Below are 23418 nucleotides of genomic sequence, written 5' to 3' on the forward strand. Positions count from 1 at the left end.
AGAGCTGGTCAAAGTGCTGGGAATGAGTGACTACTGAGTGCTTAAACCTAATGGAACATCTACACCATTACCTCCAAGGCTCAGGGGACACTGCACAAGAGGGGCTAGAAAGAATGTGAGAGCTGGTGGGTGGGGAGGAGAGCTGTGGTGTGTTGGTTTCTGAACTTGGTGGCTGCTGTACTCATCACCACAGCTGTGGCTACCTGCAGAAGACAGGTCCTATTAGCATTCCCTCATGGATCAGAGAGGGGTTCATGCAGGCCCACTTCTCTCTGACTGACTATTATCAGTTAATGTTTGCTGGGGGAAGGGGAGCCGCTTTCTTCAGTGGTGTTTGCACTGGTAAGTTGCCCATACTCCAGTAAATGACCTCTCAACTATGCTCAGGCAGTGAGCTACAACAGCCTGATGTGCATAATGAGTCCAGGCCAGCTGGGGCTACAGGGAGACCCTGCCTCAAAAAGACAAAACTGAACGAAACAAAAAACATGAAAAAAAAACCACCCCAAAATTCTAAAAAAACGAAACTAAAATCAAACCAAACCAAACAAGAACACAAAACAGAAGCCATGAAAGTAGAATAGGGACTGTTGGGAAGAAGATGAGTTCAGTGGTCCTGGGGAGAAGGAAATACATTATATACATGCATGAAATGGTCAAATAATAATAGTAATAATTGATAATAATAATAGAAAGCTAGTTGGTGACAGGGGAGAGGAGAACTCCATGAGCACAGGTGATCAAATCCAGCAAGCATCCAGCACCCATAGGGCTGAGGCAGAGTACCGTGGGGTCATACTGGAGGAAGGGCTCGGAACCTGAGCTCTGACGTTGTTGGATGGGGTTGGGGCCTGGGGCCCAGTGGTGGGTAAACGTTTGATATGTCACAAGAGGAAACAAAACACCTGCTGAAGAAATTTGCTAGAAAGCCACTGGGGTGCTCAGTATGTTTATGGGCAACTGTCACAGGTATTCCACTTACCACCAGTCACTGCCTGTCATAGGCAAAGGAGGGTATGAAACCCACCCAGATCAGGAAAAGGGCTCCTTCCCCTGCAGTACCCCGCCCAGGGTCTTCTCGTGGCACAGCGTAACAGTGTGCCAGCTGGTGAAGGAGGCACTTCAACGGGGTCCAGAGCCAGCATCTCAAGAAGTCTTTGAAGGTAGATTTGGGGCAGTGAGGCAACATTTTAATTAATGCAGGATAGGGCTTGGTCTGAGTTTCTAACTGAGAGTTTGATGCAGCCGCTCTCTAAGAGGCAGGAGGACAGAGTTTCAGTAACTGGTTAAGAAGAGGCATAGGCAGAGCATCAAGGTTAGAACTCACCCAGCTCACCTGGTCCAGCTTCACCTTCCCCATCCCCAAGTTCTTGAGAAGCAGATGAAGTACCCCTCCCCCAGCAACTGACCGAGGAGTAAGGTGAGGGTTTCCTATGACATCTTTGTTTTCAAATTTTAAAAGATTTTCATACATGTATACAATGAAATATGATCATATCTGCCTCCAGTTTCCCCAACAAACCCCCTCCTAAGTTCACACGATTTTTTTTCTTTTCTGATAACCCAATAAGTCCAGTGAGTGCTCCCCACACATATGTGCAATGGTGTGATGGGTGTGATGGGTGTCATGGGTGTGATGGCTGTGATGGGTGTGATGGCAATGATGATCATGATGAGTGTGATGGGTGTGATGGTTGTGATGGCTGTGGTGGCAGTGATGGCTGTGATGACCATAATGGGTATGATGGGTGTGATGGCTGTGATGATTGTGATGAGTGTGATGGGTGTGATGGGTGTGATGATTGTGATGGGTGTGATGGCTGTGATGACTGTGATGGGTGTGATGGCTGTGATGACTGTGATGACTGTGATGGGTGTGATGGGTGTGATGGCTGTGATGGCTGTGATGACTGTGATGGCTGTGATGACTGTGATGGCTGTGATGGCTGTGATGGCTGTGATGACTGTGATGGGTGTGATGGGTGTGATGGCTGTGATGGGTGTGATGGCTGTGATGGCTGTGATGGCTGTGATGGCTGTGATGGCTGTGATGGCTGGGATGGGTGTGATGGCTGTGATGGCTGTGATGGCTGTGATGGCTGTGATGGCTGTGATGGCTGGGATGGGTGTGATGGCTGTGATGGCTGTGATGGCTGTGATGGCTGTGATGGCTGTGATGGCTGGGATGGGTGTGATGGCTGTGATGGCTGTGATGGCTGTGATGGCTGTGATGGCTGTGATGGCTGGGATGGGTGTGATGGCTGTGATGGCTGTGATGGCTGTGATGGCTGTGATGGCTGTGATGGCTGGGATGGGTGTGATGGCTGTGATGGCTGTGATGACTGTGATGGCTGTGATGATTGTGATGACTGTGATGGGTGTGATGGCTGTGATGACTGTGATGGGTGTGATGGGTGTGATGGCTGTGATGGGTGTGATGGCTGTGATGGCTGTGATGACTGTGATGGCTGTGATGGCTGTGATGACTGTGATGGGTGTGATGGCTGTGATGACTGTGATGGCTGTGATGACTGTGATGGCTGTGATGGGTGTGATGGCTGTGATGACTGTGATGGCTGTGATGGCTGTGATGGCTGTGATGGCTGTGATGGCTGTGATGGGTGGGATGGCTGTGATGGCTGTGATGGCTGTGATGGCTGTGATGGGTGTGATGGCTGTGATGGCTGTGATGGCTGTGATGGCTGTGATGGGTGGGATGGCTGTGATGGCTGTGATGGCTGTGATGGCTGTGATGGGTGGGATGGCTGTGATGGCTGTGATGGCTGTGATGGCTGTGATGGGTGGGATGGCTGTGATGGCTGTGATGGCTGTGATGGCTGTGATGGGTGGGATGGCTGTGATGGCTGTGATGGCTGTGATGGCTGTGATGGCTGTGATGACTGTGATGGCTGTGATGGCTGTGATAGCTGTGATGGCTGTGATGGCTGTGATGGCTGTGGGACCATCTACTAGAACAGGGAAAACCTATCTGTGGCCACATCCTCAAAAAAGAATTGATTTTTCCTTCTAGAAGTGATCCACTGCTAGTAGCTCCTCCTCAAGGGCTGGGGCCTGTAGAGCATCGGCCCCATCTGTGTTGGGATGTTGGTTGGTTTGATCTTATGTAGGTCTTGTGCAGGTAACCACAGCTGCTAGAGGCTCACATGTGTGACTGCCAAGTCATGTCCAGAGGACCACTTCACACACTCCTTTCATCTTCCAGGTCTTACACTCTTTCCTCCTCTGTTCCTCATCGCTCCCCGAGCCTTGGAGGTGGGGTTAATACAGACATCCCATTTAGTGCTGAGTACTCAGTATCTTATTCTCTGCGTCTCTCCATTGACCGCTGCCCACTGCAAAAAGAAGCTTCTCTGACCAAGACTGAGAGAAGCCCATGTCTATGGGTATAAAAGGAAATATTTAGAAGGCAATTTGACAGCATGACCATTTATCAAAGTAACAACAGCAATTTTACTGTAAAGGCCCATGACTTCCCTGGTCATGGGATTTTGACCTGGATCATAGTACCAGGCATGAAATTTCCTCTTGTGTATCAGGCCTCAAATCTAATTAGAAAGTTGTTAGTTACCCCATAATAGTCATGTCACTGTTATACCAGTGGGCACATCTTGCCTGGCAGATCAGCACTGCCACATACAGAGTCAAGTCTGGGTAAGACCATTGATGTCTTTTGTCCTCCAGTACCTACACTGATAGCACCTTCCAGCACTCTGAAAGTTAGCCAGCTGGGAAGACGTTTCCTGATCAGATTGAGATGAATTTCTGTGTCCTGTAGCTAAAGCGTGTGATGTCTTTAGTAATAGAGTCTTACTGTGTAGTTGTGGGTAACCAAGAGCAATGGCAATAGCCTGTGTTGTTTTGGAGATTGCTGGGGGTCTCCCTGATCAATAACACACTGAGAGGCATACCGTGCTTTTTACTATATGGGGTATCATTTAATAACCCATATCCTCTGGGAGTAACAGTGTTCACCTATGCAGGATAATTCTACTGAAATTCTTTAAAAAAATTTAGTTCTATTTTGAAATTGGCTTACTAACTAGTGGGTTTCCATAAGGCTTTTTCATAAATCCTTAGTTTGGTTAACCCACCCATTACCCCCTCTTCTCTCTCACTGTTCCCCATCTGTACTGAAGCCTTTAACCCTCAGCATCCCCCCTGTTCTTGAACTTCGCATGTGCTTTTATTGGGAAGGCGTGTCCTCTGAGAGAACTAGCACTGAACTCCAAGAGACTGGGGGGGGGGGAGACAGCCGCCCCTCCCACCTAACCAGTCAGCTTCAATTGCATGATGGGGAGGGTCTAAGGACAGCTGCTGAGGAAGCCGGGAAGTGGCGGGAAGTCACCGTCTTAGTGGGCCACAGGTGGCCACTGGAGGCGGCAAATCTCAAAAGCTCAGCCAAGATGTATGGGGGAAAGAGCCCATGGATGTATGCCTTTGTAAGTAACTTTCTTTTGGACTCCATAACTTTATACAAAAAACCCAAAAGGAATGCATGGTGTTGGCTTTGTCGTCGGTGTTAGGACTGTGTGGGCCTGGGAGCCAGAGGAGAATTTGGCATTTCAGCTGTTCTAAAAATAAGTGGAGGAATAGTTTGTTTGAGATAGGATCTCATGTAGCTCACTGTGTAAAGGAGGCTGGCCTTGAACTCCTGATGCTCCTGCCTTCTGCCCCCAGTGTGGGGATTACAGGCATTCACCACCACACACTACTTCCTCATTACATTTTGTTCGTTCGTGGTGTTTTCTCCTCTTGGCCATGTGAGTTCTGGAGCTTCTGTGGAATGGTGACATCATTTGATTTCAGTCCTTGGCATCTCACAGAGGATGTCCTGATTTGTACGTGAGCTCTTCCCAGGACAGAAGAGGCAATCTCTCTAAAGCTTGGAGAATAAACTCAGGCAATGTAAGACCTCTGAATCCCCAGAAACTAGCTGCCTTCACACAAAAACTACCAGCAAGGAGAATCTCTTGAGAAACCCACACCCATCCTAAGCATCTCTCTCTCCTCCCTCTTTCTTTTGTTCCCTCCTTTCCCCCTTTCCTCCTCTCTTCCTTCCCTCTATCCTTTCCTCCTTTTAATACTAATGCTTAAGTTTATGTAAAAATGTCTTCCTACAAACTCTAACTCTACTTCACAAACAAAGCCATTAGGAAGCCACAGAAGTCCCCAGGAGTGATATCTGTAGAGGTGCAGGTCCCTTTGAATTCATAACTTGGGCATAAGGTCCTGTTGGGGTAGGATGAGAGGCAGCTCCATGGGCCAGGTCCTCTCCCTCTTTGGCCACTTTGACCTAAGAGTTCCCTGAGAAGACATGGAAACATCAAGAGAGAGGTAGGAGCTCTTCTGGGCTGAGGCCCCCTCTAACATGTGGAGAAGAGCTGTGGACCACTTATGCTCTAATAAACAAATAACTGCTCTCTCCTGAGTTCCTATCTCCTCACTCAGGCTGGCTCGGCCTCTGAATCAGTGCATGGGGTTCAGGACCATGATGAGCCAGGCTATCAGATGTTCAGCTAAAGAGGAAACGGTCCATTCTGAGCAGGATGTGTGGGCAGGAAGGGATAGGCGGGCTTATAAAAACAAGCCCTCTACTGTTTGGTCAGAATCATTAAATATTCTCAGACAGTAGAACTTTTTCCTATTCATATGCAAATGCAAATTGCCTTTCCTGGCCAAATATAAGCTAGCTTTTAGCATCTCTGATTGTGAATTACCTACACCTCTCCTTCACTACCATTAGTGGAGATAATTGAAAATTGCAGCACTTAAATTCATATTTTTAAAAAAATGATCCAGGAAGTTTGTTTCTGTCTTCAGACTACCAAAGTGCCTCTTCTTGCAAAGAGGAGTATACCAAGTCGCTTTGGGGATAAGCATTTAAAAATTTTAAGGGGGTACATAAAAAATTTTACAACCTTTTGAAAAAAGTCATATGGAAATCTACTAATGTAGAAACTTATAAATAAATATACATATATAAGAAATTTAAAAGATAAGGGGAGTTACCTTATAATGGGGTAACAATGCCCCTTCTCAACACCACAGACTAACAAATAAAAAGAACAGTGCTTGCAGGGTTCACAACTGGGTGAGGCTGATGATGACCTTTCTCTGCCAGTAACATGCATAGTACCTTCTGGCACAATGAAGGCTAGCCAGCAAAGATGAAACTTTGAGGTCAGTACCATTGGCTTGGCAAACTATGTCCACTGGTGCAACAGTGGCATGAATGTTATGAGAGTAACTAACCACCTTTTAAAAATTGGATTTAATTTCACAGAAGAGAGTCCATACCTGACACTGTTATCAAGGCCAAGGAACTGTGGCTAGACAGGTCACAGGTCGTAGGGGAGACCTACTACCACCATCCTGCTAAGTAGACATAATATTAAACTGACTCATAATGACTTGTACCTATAAATTACTGAATCTCTCAACTCCCACCAGAGAAAGCTCTTCTTGCAGCAGATCGTGATTAACACAGAGACCCACAAATACTCAATGAGTAGAGAACAAGAGACCATGGACGGCTCAGTCATAAATGGGACACCTGTATCCTACCTTCTCCTCCCAAGGCTCAGGGATCATTTCAGGAGAGGGAGTGGAAAGATTGTAAGAGCTAGAGGTGGTGGATGAATCCAAGGCAAGTGTGTTGTCTGGACACCACAGGACAGTTGTGCATATGAACTCACAGCACCTATGACAGCATTCACAAGGGCTGTGCAGACCCTAGCCAGCATGCATGCAGGAGGTGGACAAGAAGCCCCATCCCTAGCTGAGGATCTATTGACAACTGATGAATACTGGGAGACGGAGAATCAGCTTTCTTTACTGGTGTGATTCTAGTTGACAATTTCTAATGACCCACAGATCAGTGCATCTCTCAAACCTCATCAGACAAATTTGTTTTGGCAGTAGATGGTGATTAACTCAGAGACTCATAAGTGATTAAGATGCAGCGATTAAGAGACTGAGGTGTGCTCAGTCCTTTTTTTTAAATTTTATTTATTTATTTTTTTTGAGACAGCATCTCCCTGTAGCCATAGCTGTCCTGGAACTCACTCTGTAGTTCAGAATGGCCTCCATCTCATAGGGATCTGCCTGCCTTTGCCTCCTGAGTGCTGGGACTAAAGGTGTGCACCACCACACCTGGCAGTGCTCAGTCTTAAACGAGACATCTATATCATACTCTCTCCTCTCAAGGCTCAGCGATCATTGCAGAAGTGGTGTTTGGAAGGCTGTAAGAGCCAGAGGTGGTGGGTGAATGAAGGAGACAGCGTTCTCTGAACACAACAGGGCAGTTGCACATATGAATTCACAGAAGTTGTGACAATATGAATAAGTTTTGTGCAACTTCAAGTCAGACAAAATCCCAGCATGGGTAGGGAAGGTGGGAAGGGGTGTCCTACACCTGGCTGAGGAGCCACTGGTGATTGATAGCTCCTGGGAGAGGAAGAGTGAGTTTTCTTTAAGGGTGTGGCTTCTGGTAGGTTGACCACACTCTAGTGGGTGGTCCCACACCCAAGAGTACATGGGCAGCACAAACTGGTCTTGGTGGGCTAAAAAAAAAAAAGAGGACATTAGCTGGGTGTGGTGGCGCACACCTTTAATCCCAGCACTTGGGAGGCAGAGGCAGGTGGATCTCTGTGGGTTCAAGGCCAGCCTGGTCTACATAGTGAGTTACAGGACAGCTGGGGCTATAGGGAGACCCTGTCTCAAAAAGACCGAATAAGAGGATACAACACTGAGTGGATAGAGAAGAGGTGTGGAACTGGAGGGTGTCAGGAGAGAGGATGGATATGATCAAATTCATTGGATGAAATTCTCAAAGAACTAATAAAAAGTTGTACACACTTTTAGGGTACCAGTTTCTTTAGACAAGATCTCACTCTGTAGCCCCCGGTGGCCTGGAATCTACTTGCATAACCCAGGCTGGCCTTGAACTTGCCATGATCCTCTTGCCTCAGCCTCTCGAGAAATGGGATTGCAGACATGACTTGCCATGCCCCACCATGTGGTCTTCTGATGCATGTCTATATACAATATTCCAATCGGGGTAGGCATGTCTGGCTCCTCAAATATCATTTGTTTGTGGCAAAAAATCCAACTTTTTCTCCCAGCTTTTTTTTAAAGCCTGTTACTGTGACCTATAGCCTAGAACGTGAGGACTTACTCCTCTTTAACTTAGCACCCATGAACCAAGCTTCCCAATGATCAGGAAATTTGGATTGAGACTTTTTAACAATTTCTCTCGCCTCTGCTTCCTTCCTCTTTCCCAGGAGACCCAAGTGACTTTACTCTGTGTCTGGGTCACAACACAGCTTTTCTTTGTGTCAGTGTCTCAGTGATTTAATGGGCTGAGCAACTGTATTAGCTCAGCTCCATATGTCCTCTTGGTCCCCAGTCCCAGCACCCAGAGGATGAAATACAGCCTTAGTGACTCCAGAAGGTGCCCAGTCCCCTTGATTTGAGTGCTTCTCAGCCTGGGAGGGAGTCAGACTGGCCTGGCAGGGAGAATGGGGGCCTCAGAGAGAGCTCTTGACTCATCTGCCTAATGAAGCTTTGTCATGCCTCAGACTAAATCCCTGAAGCCAGGAACTACTATTAATTAGAGCTGATAAAAGCATTAAGAAAATCTTTAATCCCCTTGTTTTGGGAACTGGAGGTTTTCTCAGTCTGTTATCTGTATATAGGAGCTACTGATCTTAATTGATCTGGAATGGTGTTTGCTAATTAGGAAGGCCTTGTTTGCTGAGTTCCTGTGAGTCAGCTCGCCCTCTTCTGGGCGATGCTTGTCACTGTCCATGGCTGCTCTTGATCGACTTAAAAGGGACACAAACAGCCCTGAACACTATTCAGAAGGCCTTGAAAATGAGCCCCTAACTGCTCATTTTTCTTAAGCACAGGACTTGGGTTTCCTTGTGCACAGAGGGTTCAATTCTTCTTTTGTAGATTTTGCCCTTCTATCTGCTCTCGATTTGTTGATTTTAATTTTTCTCCCATTTATTTATTTATTCTCTTCAATTTTTTGCATTTTTTGAGAATTTCATACATGTATTTACATGTATGTATTTAACATGTACTGTATTTACATATGACACACCTCCTTCTCTCCCATCCATCTCCTCCCAGGTCCCACTCCCTCTTGAAATCATGATCGCTTTAATTATTACACACACACACACACACACACACACACACACACACACACAGAGTTTATTTAGTGTTGCTTGTATGTACATGTGTTTAGGGCTGACCACTTGGGATTGTATAACCTATCAGAGAGCTCATCCCTAGAGAAAATAGATTCTCCGTCTATCAGCAGCCATTGATTGCCTGTAGCTTTCCATGTAAGGGTGGGGCCCTGTGAGATTTCCCCTTCCCTCTCCTTTGGTGGGTCAACTGGTGTGGCCACTGTGCAGGTAGCCGTGTTGTTGAGATCTCAAGGTGTGATGTACCTGCCACATCTGGAAGACACAAGCTCACAAGTGGCTTCCTGGTCCTCTGACTCTTACAATCTTTCCTCCTCCTATAATTTTCTGTGAACCTTAGGTGTAGGGTTGCAGAGTAGATGTACCCACTGGGGTTGGGTTCTCTGTGGTCACTCATTCTCTGTATTTTGACCAGTTGTGAATCTCTGTAGTAGCCTCCATACACTGCAAAAATAAGCTTCTTCGGTGAGGGGTAAGAGCCACACTTCTCTGTGGGTATAAGGAAAAGTAGTTAAAATACAATTAGAAACTATATTGATTTAGGAAAATGGCATTAGTAGGTTCTTTCCAAGGGTCTATGACCTCTGTGACCATGGGTAGATGGTTGGTTTAGAGCATGAATTTCCACCTGTTGAGCAGACGTTCAGTCCAACTAGGCAGCCATTGTTACCTCCAAGATATAAATGCCACTATTGCACCATTGGGGATATCTTGCTGGGCCGGTCACCATCACGGTTCACAGGGATGACAGCTGGGTAGGACAACTGTTGGTTTCCTCCCTTGGTGGTTTGCATAGCACCTTCTGATCTATGCGAGTGGGTCTTCAGGGAAGAGGCTTCTAGTTTCAGTTCCAGCTTAATTCCTCCAAGTCCTGTGTTCAAAGCTTGCAATGTCTTCAGCAATAGGATCTTACCAACAATTCTGGGAGGCAGTTAAGGGTTATGGTAATAGCCTGTATCGTTCAAGGGGTCTCTTGGAACACCCTGAGCAACAAGTTGAAGGAAGGGAGGCGCCCCTTCTCTGGCACTGGGGTTTTGTCATAAAGTCTAAGGCTCTTGGGGGAGCACTGCCATCCCATGTGACATTTTACCACCATTAAAAATATGTTTATATACATGAATGAAGTTTTAAAAAAGATTTTATTTATTTATTTTTATTTTACATGTATGCGTGTATTGCCTGCATGCAGATGAGTGCACCCATGTTGTGCAATGCCCACGGAGGTCAGAAGAGGTGGTCGGATCCCCTGGAACTGGAGTTATGGACAGTTGTTAGTTGCCATGTGGGTGCTGGGACTCAAACCTGGGTCTTCTGCAAGAACAACCAGTGTTCTTAACCACTGAGCCATCTCTCCAGCCCCACACATATGTATTTTTGAGTTCATAGAATAATGTTTCTCGATGGCTCTTCTAGACATCCTTAGTGTCATTTATACCTCTGTCCCCCTCTTTCTCTATCATCGTCCCTCCCCCACTTGTCTCCATACTCATTTTCCCCTCTGTCCTTCATGTACCTGTGTCCCACTCACCCTTCTCTAGAGCACCTTTCCCCACTCCCTCATGAGCCCTTTCTACTTTGCTGGTTGCCATGGTTACTTTAGGTCATACATGCAGATCTGGAGATTGGGAGCTGGGAAGCGCAAATAAGAGAGAAGTGAAGTGTCTGTCTTTCTGAGTATGTGTTCCTTCACTCAGTATAATATTTTTGAAGAGAATTCCATTTTGTATATGTACCACATTTTCACTGTCCATTAATCAGTTGGAGGCCATCTAGGTTGCCTTCATGTCTTACTATTGTGAAAAGAGTGATCACAAACATGGCTGAGCAAGTGTCTGTGTTGTAGGATATTGAGTCCTTTGGGTATGTGCCAAGGAGGGGTATAGCTGGGCCTTATGGTAGATCTAATTTTGGCTGTTTGAGACTTTTCCACACTGTTTTTCATAGCAGCTGCACTAGTGGCTGCAATCCTGCCAGTGGTACGTGAGGGTTCCCTTTCCCCACATCTTCACCAGCATTTGCTATCAGTTGGTTTCTTGATTTTAACCATTCTCACTGGGTAAGATGAAATCTCAAAGTACTTTTAATTTGCCTTTCCCTGATTGCTAAGAAAGTTGAACATTGTTTTAGACATTTCTTAATCATTTTTATTTCTTCTTTTGAGATCTCTCAGTTCAGATTTGTAGCCCATTTTTTATTGGGTTTGATTTCTTGATTCTTTGGTTTTTGAGATATTAATATTCTGGATATTAATCCTCTATCAGATGTGTAGCTGGTGATGATTCTCTCCAACTCTGTGAGCTTCTCTTTACTTGATTGAGAGTTTCCTTTGCTGTACAGAAGTTTTTTAGTTTAATGAGGTCCTATTTGTCATTTGTTAGCCTTAATTCCTGAGCTTTTCTCTCTGAATAGTACCTATTTCACTTTAAGCCATAGTATCATGTTTTATAAATGACTTTAATTATCAAATAATTTTCCTCACTTGGTTTTTGAAGTCATTTTTCCCCTATAGAGTTTTCTAAACAAGTTCATGAACCTAAGCTGTGTTTACTGGGTGAATTTTTCAACCCCAATGAGGCATTTGTATTGCTTCTGTCTAACATGTATTCTGTTTAAAAAATAGATTTATTTTAATTTTTATTTGTGGGGTGTGTGTGTGTGTCTGTGTGTGTGTGTGTCTGTCTGCCAAATGTGTGCAGGTGCTGACAGAGGCCAGAAGAAGGCATCAAATCTATCGGAATTAGAGTTGTAGGTGTTGGGAGTTGCCTGACATGGCTCCTAGGATCTGAACTTGAGTCCTGAGGAAGAACAGTGGCAGCTCTTAACAACCGAGCCATTTCCAGTCCTGGTGTGTGTTATTAACTGTGGGAGAACTTCCCTGGGCTCTTTGCTGATGGAGAAATTCTGAACATGTTACCATCCATGAGGACTTAAATGCAGGGAGTTGAGGTGATGACACATTTTAATAATTGTCCCTATAAGTACACTGGCTGATTTTGGCCTCCCAGCTACAGACCTGGTGACCTTTTGCTTGTCCGGTTCTCAAGGATGCCCTCATCTAGTGTGACCAGACTATGATTACAGGCATCTGACGTGGATCTCTGCCCCTCCACTTCCCTGACTCTGCTACCCCACAGTTCAGAGATTTGGTATAAAAATTTACCCTTACTCTCTTTCTAAGTAATTTGCAATGTGGGTCACCTTGGTAGGTCTGGGCATTCCTATTTTCCCAGACCTTGATGTTTTTATTTCATTGGAGTTTCAGGTGTTATAATTTCTTATGGAATTATTGCACATTTTATGCAGGGCACTCAATAACATCAGCAGATCAAGTGGACTAACGTAGAGGAACCATCGTGCTGTGGGGATACTGCCTCACAGGAACTGAATTACCTATAGTTTTAGTATTTGGGGGCATCCATGTCAAAGCAAAATGCAGGTACATTTATCTCTGAAAATCAGCACACCCCACCGAGATGGACAAAATAAAGAAATTGTACTGGTAGCTTTACCCGTGCCTCCGCGGCATGCTGAAGGGCAAGCGCGTGTCCCAGGAGCATGGTGCACTGTTGTCATGACGCAGAAGGGCCCAGAGCTTTTCGTTTGTTTTCAATTCTGTCTTCCTCCCAAAGTTTTACATTTACTGTTTAAATTTTTAAAAAATTTTTAAATTTTATTCTATGTGTATGAATGTATTGCCTGCATGTGAGTGTACCTGTGTCATGCAATGCCCTTGAGGGTCAGAAGAGGCGTTAGATCCCCTGGACAGATGGTTGTTAGCTGCCATGTGGGTGTTGGCGATCCTCTGCCACGGCCTCAGTGCTCGTAACTGCTGAGCCATCTCTCCAGCCCCTACCGTTTTTTCATTTTTATTATTTTTGTTGAGCTTTTTCACATTTCATATAAAACATCTTAATCAAATTTAGACCTCCTCCTTCTCCATCCCACATAGCTTCCTTCACCACCAGATCTCAGGTATTCTGTCATATATGTTAAGTCCTGTCTGGTCAAATATTTCTATCCAGGTGTCTTTGGTACACATTCACTGGAGTCTAGTCAGCCTATTAGTCACTCCCTTAAAGAATACTGTGTGTCACATACAAAGATTTGCCTCTCAGAAGCCATTCCCCCATCTCTCCTCCCATTCCCTCAATGCCAACAAAACTTGTCTACGTTAAGTACCAGGAAGTGAGATCCCAGGACTGTGACAGGGCTGTCAGCTTTTCAGCCCATACCAGCGCCAGCCCAGAGGACTGTGAAGTCGCCATCACTGCATACCAAATTCCCTGCGAGCACGTGGTTAGCATGTGGCTTAAGTGACAATGGAAGCTTCAGCGACTTCCTACGTGGGGATCCCCTGTATGTGCAGCATGTCAGGTGACTTTTCCACATTAAGAAAACCAAGAGACCAGGGAGGGGTGAAGGGACAGAGGAAGAGGAGAGGCAGAGCACCAGAGTGAAATGGAGAGTCATGGAGGAGAGTCGGGGAGGTGAGCTAGCTACTCTGGGGTCTTGCCTTGGAGTCACATGGCACTGTACTCTCCCTGCTGTGAAACATTACCACTAACTTGCTGAGTCAGACATCATGTGCTTAGCTCCTCACAGCATCTTAGCATCAGGAACCTGGAGCACTTTTTCATCTGCCTTCGGTCCCTTACAAGGCTGTAATCTGGGTGCTGTCCAAAGCTGGAGTCTCACCTGAGCATCAGTGAGGAAGGTCTTCTTTCTCATTCACATGGTGGGTCAAGAAGATTCATTACTCACCACGGATGACTGAAAGTTCCTGAATGATTGAAGGCCCGCAGCAGACTGAGAGCCCACTGCTGACTGAGGGCCCACGGCTGACTGAGGGCCCACGGCTGACTGAGGGCCCACGGCTGACTGAGGGCCCGCGGCTGACTGAGGGCCCGCGGCTGACTGAGGGCCCACGGCTGACTGAGGGCCCACGGCTGACTGAGGGCCCACGGCTGACTGAGAGCCCGCAGCTGACTAAAGGCCCGCAGCTGACTGAAGGCCACGGCTGACTGTAGGCCCACAGCTGTCATACTTTCTTTTCCTGTTGCTGTGATAAAACACCCTGACAAAAGGTCCTTAAGGGAGAAAGGGCTTATTTATTTGGCTCATAGTTCAAGGGTGCATACAGTTCATCACCATCAAGACGGCAGGAAATTGAATCAGCTGGTCACATGAGCACATGCAGTGTTCAGTTCCTTTTCTGCACTTATATAGGCAGGATTCCAGCCAGGGAATTGTGCTACCCACAGTTGGCTGGTGTCTGACCTCAATTAACCTATTCGAGGTTGTCTCCTGTGTGTATGTCCAGAGGCTTGTCTTCCGGGCCATTCTTGGTTTTGTATTGACACTTTCACAGGCTCCAGGGACAGTGGTGCAGATAGGTCCGGCCTTGAAGGCAGCCTTATTTCTTCAGGCCAGGCAGAATGACACTGAGAAATATGTATCATGTTTCGAATCTTTTTCTTATAATGTTCCACTTTGGGCACCAGAGATCAGACTCAGCTGCTATTAACAGAACACCTGAAGTTCTTGAACAAGGGGCATTTTCATTTTATTCACTGAGAATTTCATATTTGCATATAATGAACTATGATCATATTCATCCCTCACCCAACCCCCAGTTCTTCCACATCTCCCACACTATCCATCTCACAATATAATGTTCTTTTATTTTTTATATTATTTTTCAAAGATTGATTTTATATCTGTGTGTATATGCACATGTAAGTGCAGTGCCCACAGAGGCTAGAAGAGAGTGCCTGATGCCATGCAACTGGAGTTACAGGCAGTTGTGAGCTGCCTGATGAGGGTGCTGAGAACTGAACTTGGGTCCTCTGCAAGAGCAGTAAGTGCTGTTAACCTCTGAGCCATCTCTCCAGCTTAAAAAAAAACTCACTAAGTCCATTTCGTGCCACCTTAATGTACATGAGTGTGGGGCCAGCCACTGGCACATGGGAAACCTACCAGTGGCCACATCCCCAAAGAAGTATTTTCCCTCCTCCAGCATCTATCAACTTCCATAGAGAGGAGTGGGGCCTCATCAGTGCCTCCCCTATCTGTGCTGTTCAATGCTTGGTTTCTGTTGGAGAAAGGAGAGCATCTCCAAAGGAGGGCTGTTTGGAATCGTTGCCTGAGGGACTAATGTCTCTGTCATGGTATCATTCACAAACATGAAAAAACACTGTTCAAAACTCTCAACCTGGGTTGTCTAAATTCAGCACCAAGAGCTGTTGTGCTGTTTGCAAGCTCAAGTTCAGCCTGCCAGTGCGTCATGGATACTGGTCAAAAATCTGAAACTCCTAGACCAGGAAGAAGGGACATTTCTTGTGTAGATAATGATTTCCATTGAATTCATATTTTGGGTCCCATCCAAGTCCTGATTCCCATGAAGCAATGAGATTAGGAGAGTAGCCCTGTATCCAAACCCTCTTGGCAGTGGGCAGTAGGCCACCTGTCCTTTCTGTGCATGAATCTCTGGCCTCAGACCTCCATGATAGCTCACTCTAATGAGGATAGCCCAGAGCCAAGGCAATGCAGTGGAGGAACTTGCTTTGCCACCTACTGAAGTCCCACCCCTCTTCCAAACTGCTCCAGACTGTCTCTGCTTCCTTTGGAGATTGTCGGGTGGATCGTGTATCCTGGGATCGCCAGAGTATTGTGAGAAGAGGTAACAAGGGGTCAGCCGGGAGATGGCTTCTTCCCCAGCCTCTTACCACCTTCTGTTCCTCGCTCCCAGCCCTCATTACAGTGCCCCTGTGGCATGGCATGGGTATAGCTTTCTCCTTACAGGAGGCTGTGCTCAACAGCAGGAGGAAGGCAGGCATTTACCCGATGTCCTGAAAGGCATATTGATGGTGTCTCTCTTTGGTCAATTGTTACTCTGGGGGTTTGCCTTTAGGAGACAGTGGTTTCCTTTACTGTCATAGCTGGCAATGGTATCCTATTTATATTCTTTTAAAGTAATACTTTAATACTTTGCATGTCAGACTCTTCCTTTAAGGCATTTTAGAGGCCTAGTTTCTCCTCATATCAAGGTTGTGGCCAAGTTTCAAGTTTCTCCCAGTAAAGCTGGTTTCCCTACCCTTTCTCCCTCTTTTTTGGTGAAGAACCTCCTTGTTATATTTTGTTTTTTGAGACAGGGTCTCCCTGTCATCGCAGCCTGTCTAGGGGTGTGCTACCACACCTGGCAAGGTTCCTCCTGTTAGTCACCTGAGCGTGCCCCTATCCAAGTGTCACCCCACACACTCTTCCGTTTCCAATCACCTAAGCAGGCTGACTGTGCCTCACAGGGTCCGGTGGGTAGCAAGTCCCCTTCCCATTTGCCTTCCACTCACAGTCAGCCCTCAGCATCAAGGCTGAGCATCAGTCCAAAATTAGATGCTGCTGTTCTTATGTGTGAGTTAAAAATAGCTGTTCCGCATCCTTCTACAATCACTGGGGGCTGTTTGCAGCAAATGTTTATGGCAGAGAAAGACATTTGCTAATTCACTGCCTGCTCAAGGAGAACAGCTCTTCTGTGCTGTTTTGCTGTAAGGAGGTAACCCAGGATGGTAGTGGCAATCCACTTGCATTTCAAAACTTGTAAGGTTTAGTTTGTTATACAAAATGGCTATTAAGGAGAGAGGAAGGAAGGGCATGCACTTAACATGTTTCTATAAAAGAGGCAATTAAACTGGGTTCAGTGGGAGAGGAGGCTTGTGGTGTTGGGTGAATTTGGTATAAAGGAAATCACCAGACGGCCTGAGCCTCATGGAGTTGGGCCACCTTGCAGATCTGTGGTTCCTCTTGAGCTCCTGGGTTTGTTCTCAGAGCTGGTCCCCAGGCTTTGGTGGATGGCTAGGAGGCAGCACATGTCACTTGGATTCAGGGCTGCCCTGCATTCCTGTTCTGCATCTGAACCACTGGCTTGGCATGCTCACATGCGGTAGCTCTTGAGTGCAGCCTCCCAGGGCTCTGCCCATCCCATGTGCTGTCCTGCCCTTCCTCTTCATGCCATCTGCTTCTGCTTCCTGTGAGCCCAGGTGATGATGGAGAGGCTAGAGGCTGCCGTGCAGTGAGGAGGTGCCAGGGCTGGTCGTGGTGGCTTCACACAGATCTTTCTAGTCCTGTAATAGAGGCACAAAACTCCTTTAGCAGGAGTTGGGATTTTTAAAGGTTGATTCGCCAGGAACAGTCTGCAGGTATTTATCAATGCAGCCCAGGCAAAGACCTTTTGGGAGTGGGATCTCAGAGCAGGCTGTGAAAGGAGCCATCCTGGCTCTGAGATTCACTTTGCTCTCATACTGTGTATAAATCAGAGAAGAGTGGCCATAGCTTCAAGAAAAGGTTTGGCAACATATCTTGTCACAGATGAGTCCCCTGAGGGCCTTGTCCTCGGTCTTCCTCAGTGGAAGGCTTCCTTTCATTGAGCTGTGCTGGGATTAGTTATTGGGAACATGCTTTAGTAGGTGTTCTCTGGAGCCACAGAACCAAAGGATGACTATTACAGAGGAGAATGATTAGATTGGCTTACATGGTACATGCTGAGGGTCCAACAGTGGTTAGACACACACTAGGCTGAGAACCCAGGAGCTGCTCATTCTATGAGGCTGGGTGCCCCAGCAATCCCAACCTTGCGATGAAGGCCCGAGGGACTCCTGGAGAGGCGGGGGGCTTCAGTCCACACTGAAAAGCTAACAAAGCTGAATTCCAGTTCTAAGGGAAAATGAGAGCAGCTGCAATAACAAGGTGATGCACCCACCAGCATCAGACAAAGACAGATAGGCAGAAACAGCAGCTTTCCCTCAGACCTCCTTGTATCCGGTCACCACTCCAAGGTGCTGTTCACTCTTGGGTAGGGGGAGGAGGGGGTTTCTTCCCTGTTTGTTAATCCTTCCAGGAAGTACCTTTGAGAACCAGGGTTACCTATCACCAAGGCTGGGGATGTGTTTGGAAGTGTGAATGTGGACAGGAACCCACCTCTCTTGCTTCAGAAAGGGTATCTGCTGGGGATGTGACTCGGTGGTAAAGCACTTCAGTAGCTTATGCAAGGTCTGACTTAGATCTGCAGCAATACACACACACACACACACACACACACACACACACACACACTCACACAACCCAGTCAACAACAGTGTGTCACAGGGCCATAGAGACTTGCTCTTCTGTGGAGAGCTACTGTGCTGATATAAGGCCTTTCATATCTGATCAAACTTACTACACAGCTGTTGTTGTTGTTGTTAGTAGTAGTAGTAGTAGTGTTGTGGAGACATTTTTGGCAGTACATTGGGTGGAGGAAAAACAGTTTACCTCTGCAGCTGATGAGGACAGTAGACAGAGGAAGGAGCCCACACATGGGGTGTGGTCCCAGGCACATGAGCCTGAGCCTTGAAGGTAACTCAGAGATCCTGCTCACAAGAACCCTCTGCTGCCCCGAACTTCTTACTGTTTGAGCAAGAGACTGCATGTTTTTATTTTGCAGTGGGAGCCAGAAACTGTATGTTTTGTCCTTGTCCTAGTTTCTTTCTAATGCTGTGCTAAAAACACTGACCAAAACCAACTTGGGGAGGAAAGGGTTTATTTCCTTTACAGCTCACAGTTCATTATGAAGGGAATCCAAGGCAGGAGCTCAGGGCAGGAACCTGGAGCACAGACCATGGAGGAATGCTGCTTACTAATCTGCTCCTCTGGCCCATGCTCACAGACTGCTTACACCACACAGGACCCTGCCCAGGGGTGGCACCACCCACAGTGGGCTGGGCCTTCTCACATCACTCATCAATCAAGAAAATGCCGTACAGACATTCCCACAAGGCCAGTCCAATAGAAGCAGTTCCCCGAGTGAGGTTCCCTCTTCCCAGGTGTGTCAAGATGACAACTAAAGCTTCCAGCACAGTCCTGGTTAAAGAATAACATGGAGGAAAGTCAGGAAGGAGGAAGTGATAGCACACCAAAGAGGAGTTGGGAGAAACAGAATAATCAAGGTTCCTGATGCATTTAAATGTTTGGTATAAAGGGAGAGAAAGAAAGGAAAAAATGCTTAATGCTTTTGCTTCACAAGGAAAAGAAGGTCTTGCTGTGTGGCCTCCACGGTACTTATAGCAAAAAATGGATTGGGTCCAGGTATATATTATATATTAGATCTAAGTATTGTCTTTGCAGTACAGTAATTAATTTCCTATTGCTGTAACAAAATTCCCGAGTCTGGATAATATTACAAAAAAGGTTTATTCAGCTCATAGTTTTGTCGGCTTCAGACCAAAATTAGGAAGCCCATCAGTTGAACCCCTGGTGAGGGCTTTCTGACTACGTCACAACATGGTGATATACCATGGTGGGAAAGATCGCAGGAGCCTGAGGGCTTCAGGGCCCAAGCTTGTTCTTTTTAGAGCAAGTAATTGGGGTGTGGGAGAATTGTACCAATCCCTTGGATGAAGTTTGCCAGTAGAACCTCTTAAAGCCCCCCTCCCACCACACAGTGGGGCTAAGTGGACACAAACCCTTGTCAGATCCACTCCTGTCTGTGCCTAATTCACAGCAGGTGGCTTTGGTGCAAGGATTTTCTGGAATCAAACATGAGTTTGCTTACATGGTCAGTTCTCTTCATTTTCAGTAAGAGCCACTTAGCGAATTATTTTCTTAAAACCCTGCAGCGTCTTGGTCCCTTTCTTTAGGAAGATCTGTTTCCTAAATGACAGGGTGACAGAAGGCCGCATTGCTTCTTCATCATGTTTAATTCAGGAGCTGTCCATTTTCCAGGCTTTCCTGCAAAGGAGTTCCAACTGCATTTGCCTTTGTTCTCCCAGGGGAGTTTTAGAGAGCTCTGATTTACAGTAGGGTCAAGAGAAGGTTTTCAAGCTGCGGGAGAACATAACTTACAGAAAGCCCTGACATAATGAAGTAGCGAGAGCACCGTGGAATCCATTAGTGGAGGCTAGATTAACACACTGTTAATGCTGATTTATTCCCAGTCGTGGTGTTTGAAGTCTCTTTCTTTGTGCTCATCAGGCCTGAGGCTGAGGCTGTGTCTTCCTCATATTCATGAGGCTGTGCGGGGGGAGGTGTGGGGCACTGACTGGTGAGAAGTCACTCACTGCTAGTGGGAACAGTTCAGCAGATAAAATGGGTGATCTTTGCATCTCAGGCAAGGGAGGCCGTTTTCAAGCACACTAGGTGTGTATTTGGGTCTCCTTGGCATGTGTCCTGGTGCCTGGGGAAGATGCATGGGTCTCTGGAGTTTATGTCTTGCTGGGAGATTGCAAATATGTTGTTAAGTGCAACCCACTGATGGCCCACTGGAGGGAGGAAGGTCCTGCCTGCGAGGCTCTGGGAAATGGGTTTTCAGTAGCCCTTGAGGGAAGAGCCTCAAGACAGTGGTGTTGGCAAGGATGAGGGAGCCTTAGTGAGGAATTCCAGGTACAAAGGAAGAATTGTATGTTGTTAGGAAAGCTGAATGAGTGGCCTGGAGAGGCATGCATCCCAGGGAGGCAGTGGGTACCCGGGTGTGGCAGGCAGAGCTGGTGTGCACTGTGGGTGTGGTCAGGTGTCCTTTGCGTTAGTATGCACAAAGCAGTCTTGCTGGGGGACCTAGGTTCCCCAAAGCTGTCTCTGTCTCTGCCTTCTAAGCTGGCACTACTGCAGTAAAAAATTGGGATTCCAGAGTGACCTGCGCTGGTCCCCAGTCTCTGAAGTCCTGAGTGAGCGTGGCCACACCTTTGGCCATCTATGTTATTGACAGCTTTCATCTGGGGTTGTCTGGGTCCCAGGTAATGAGCCATGCATAGATCTTGAGAGAGGCTGAAAGCTTATTAACCTGGTGAAGTTGGTGATCCAGATGGAGAGTGGAATGTATACCATGTAAAGTTAAACATCAGATAAATTCAGGGGAAGCAAGGGTGATTTCAGAGTCAGGTTGAAGAAGGCATAATGCAAAAGTCAAGGTCCAGTAGGGTCTTTTTGGATCTGTTCTCTCTCTATATATATATTTTTGTTGTTGTTGTTGTTATTGTTGTTGAGTGTGGTCTCACTATTGAGCCCCCAGGACAAGTTACAGTAGGCATAGAGGAAAACTCATATTATAGAAAAGTTGTTTTTGTTTTTGTTTTTTTTTTTTGTTTGAGACAGAGTCCTGCTGTAAAAAGCCCCTGATGACCTGAGTTCAATCCCTGAAACCCACGTAAAGTGCAAGGAGAAAACTGACTCTGATACTATCCTCTGAGCTCCACATATATGCTGTGGCATATGAGTGTGCATGGACACACACACACACACACACACACACACACACACAGACTTAGCTGGCCTGGAACTCACTGTGTATGTCTGGCTCTCATCTGGGTGGCATGTGGGGAGGTCGGGCCGTTCGCTGTGCACCTCTGATGTCCTTGAGTTTGACCCACTGTGATCTGAGGAGGGAGTGGGACTACTGTGGAGAAACTAGGACTATCTTGGTAGGTCCTAAATCCAAGAAGAGTATCTTATTAAGAAGAGGAGAGAGGCACAGAGGAGCTGCAGGTAGGTGGAGCAGAGATCAGAGAGATGCAGCCACAGGCTAAGGAGCTCAAGACTGCCTGGGGGCAGCAGATGCTGAGAGGCTATGCTGGAAGAGGTGGGAGAATCCTTCCCTCGAGGGTTTGGAGGCATGCCCTGTGGATAGACTTCTCCACTCTGGACTCCAAGCATCCGGAACTGGGGGGAGGAGAAGCTGTAGCTTCAGCTTCTTGGTCTCTTGGTCTGTGGCGGTACCCAGAAGCTTCAGGATGCTTATACACCTTGCTAGAGGGGACTCTTGTTTCTACAGCGGGAGCTTGATCCATGCAAGCTGGGCCTTGCTGTCACTAGCACAGCATGCTGGAAGTGCAGAGAGGACATGGAGCACTGTGAAATCTCAGTGGTGGCTTTGCAATGTCACCACTCCTGAAAGCTCATCACTGCTGTTTCCTTATCTGTCTCCTGCTGTTGGCATATTGCAGCACCAGTGTACCGTGGAGAGGAGTCCTGGTGAGTACTTCTGTTCATACCCAGCATCGTCTTCTCTCCCTGGCCAATGGGATCAGACAAAAGTAAAATGGTTGACATCAGGCAATGTCCTCAGAAATCTGTATTTATTCAAACATGTGTACATCTGTGTGTGTCTGTTCCCACAGAGGCCAAAAGAGGGCATTAGATACTCAGAGCTGAAGTTACAGGTGGTTGTGAGCTGCCTAACATGGTTTTGGGAACTGCTGAGCCATCACTCTAGCCCTTTGGTCTATTTTCATATGAAAAGATGATAACTTTTGTTACCTCTGCACTGTCCTTCCAGAAAAAAGATGTGGATTTGATTCTATTACTATCTTGGTCCTTTTAAACAGGGTCTCATTGCTGTGACAAAATACTTGGCAGAAGCAAGGAAGGGTTTATTTTGGCTAATGTTTGAAGATCTAGTCCTCATAGTGGGGGAGGCATGGCAGAAGGAGCTGGACCAGCTGGTCACATTCTATCCCCAGTAAGGAAGCAAAGAGAGATGGCATTGGGGCTCTGCTGGCTTCCTCCTCTCCTTTTTCATTCAGTCCGGAATGGCAGGCCATGGGATGGTACCATCCACATTCAGGATGGCTCTCCGGTCCTCGGTAAACCTCTCTGGAAACTTGCTCACAGCACATTCAGAGGTGTGTCTCCTAGATGATCTTAAATCCAGTCAAGTTGACAAGATTAACTATCACAGAAGACCACACACTGTGTATCTTGAGCAACCAGTGTTGACTTCTCAGCACCTTGGAAGCTGGCAAGTCTGAGCTCCAGTCGACCTGGTGTCTGTAGAGGCTTGTTTGCTGGATGGTCAGCGATCATTGCACTGTGCTCTCCCACAGCTAGGCTGGTGAGAGGAGCAGGAAGTGCCCACCTCTTACATGATGGGCTGACCTGACCAGGAGGTCTCTAACCTTCCTGAACTACTTATTTAATCACCAGACACCATCATGTGAGGGAGTGTTCAGCATCCAAATGAAGGGGCACAGACATTCAGTCCGTGCTAATTCATAAACAGTCTCATTGGCATTTTCCCAGGCCAAGCAAAACGGAAGAGCACTCCACTCACCTCCATCCTATGCACTAAACATCACCCAGCATTTATCCTGAAGATGAGCTCTGTTGCTTCCTTAAAATGATAAGCAGTGGAAAAAGCACTGCCCACCTCCTCCCCTCCTTA

This window comes from Nannospalax galili, unplaced genomic scaffold (genome assembly GCF_000622305.1).
Source record: "Nannospalax galili isolate Female #2095 unplaced genomic scaffold, S.galili_v1.0 scaffold197, whole genome shotgun sequence".
Classification (NCBI taxonomy): domain Eukaryota; kingdom Metazoa; phylum Chordata; class Mammalia; order Rodentia; family Spalacidae; genus Nannospalax; species Nannospalax galili.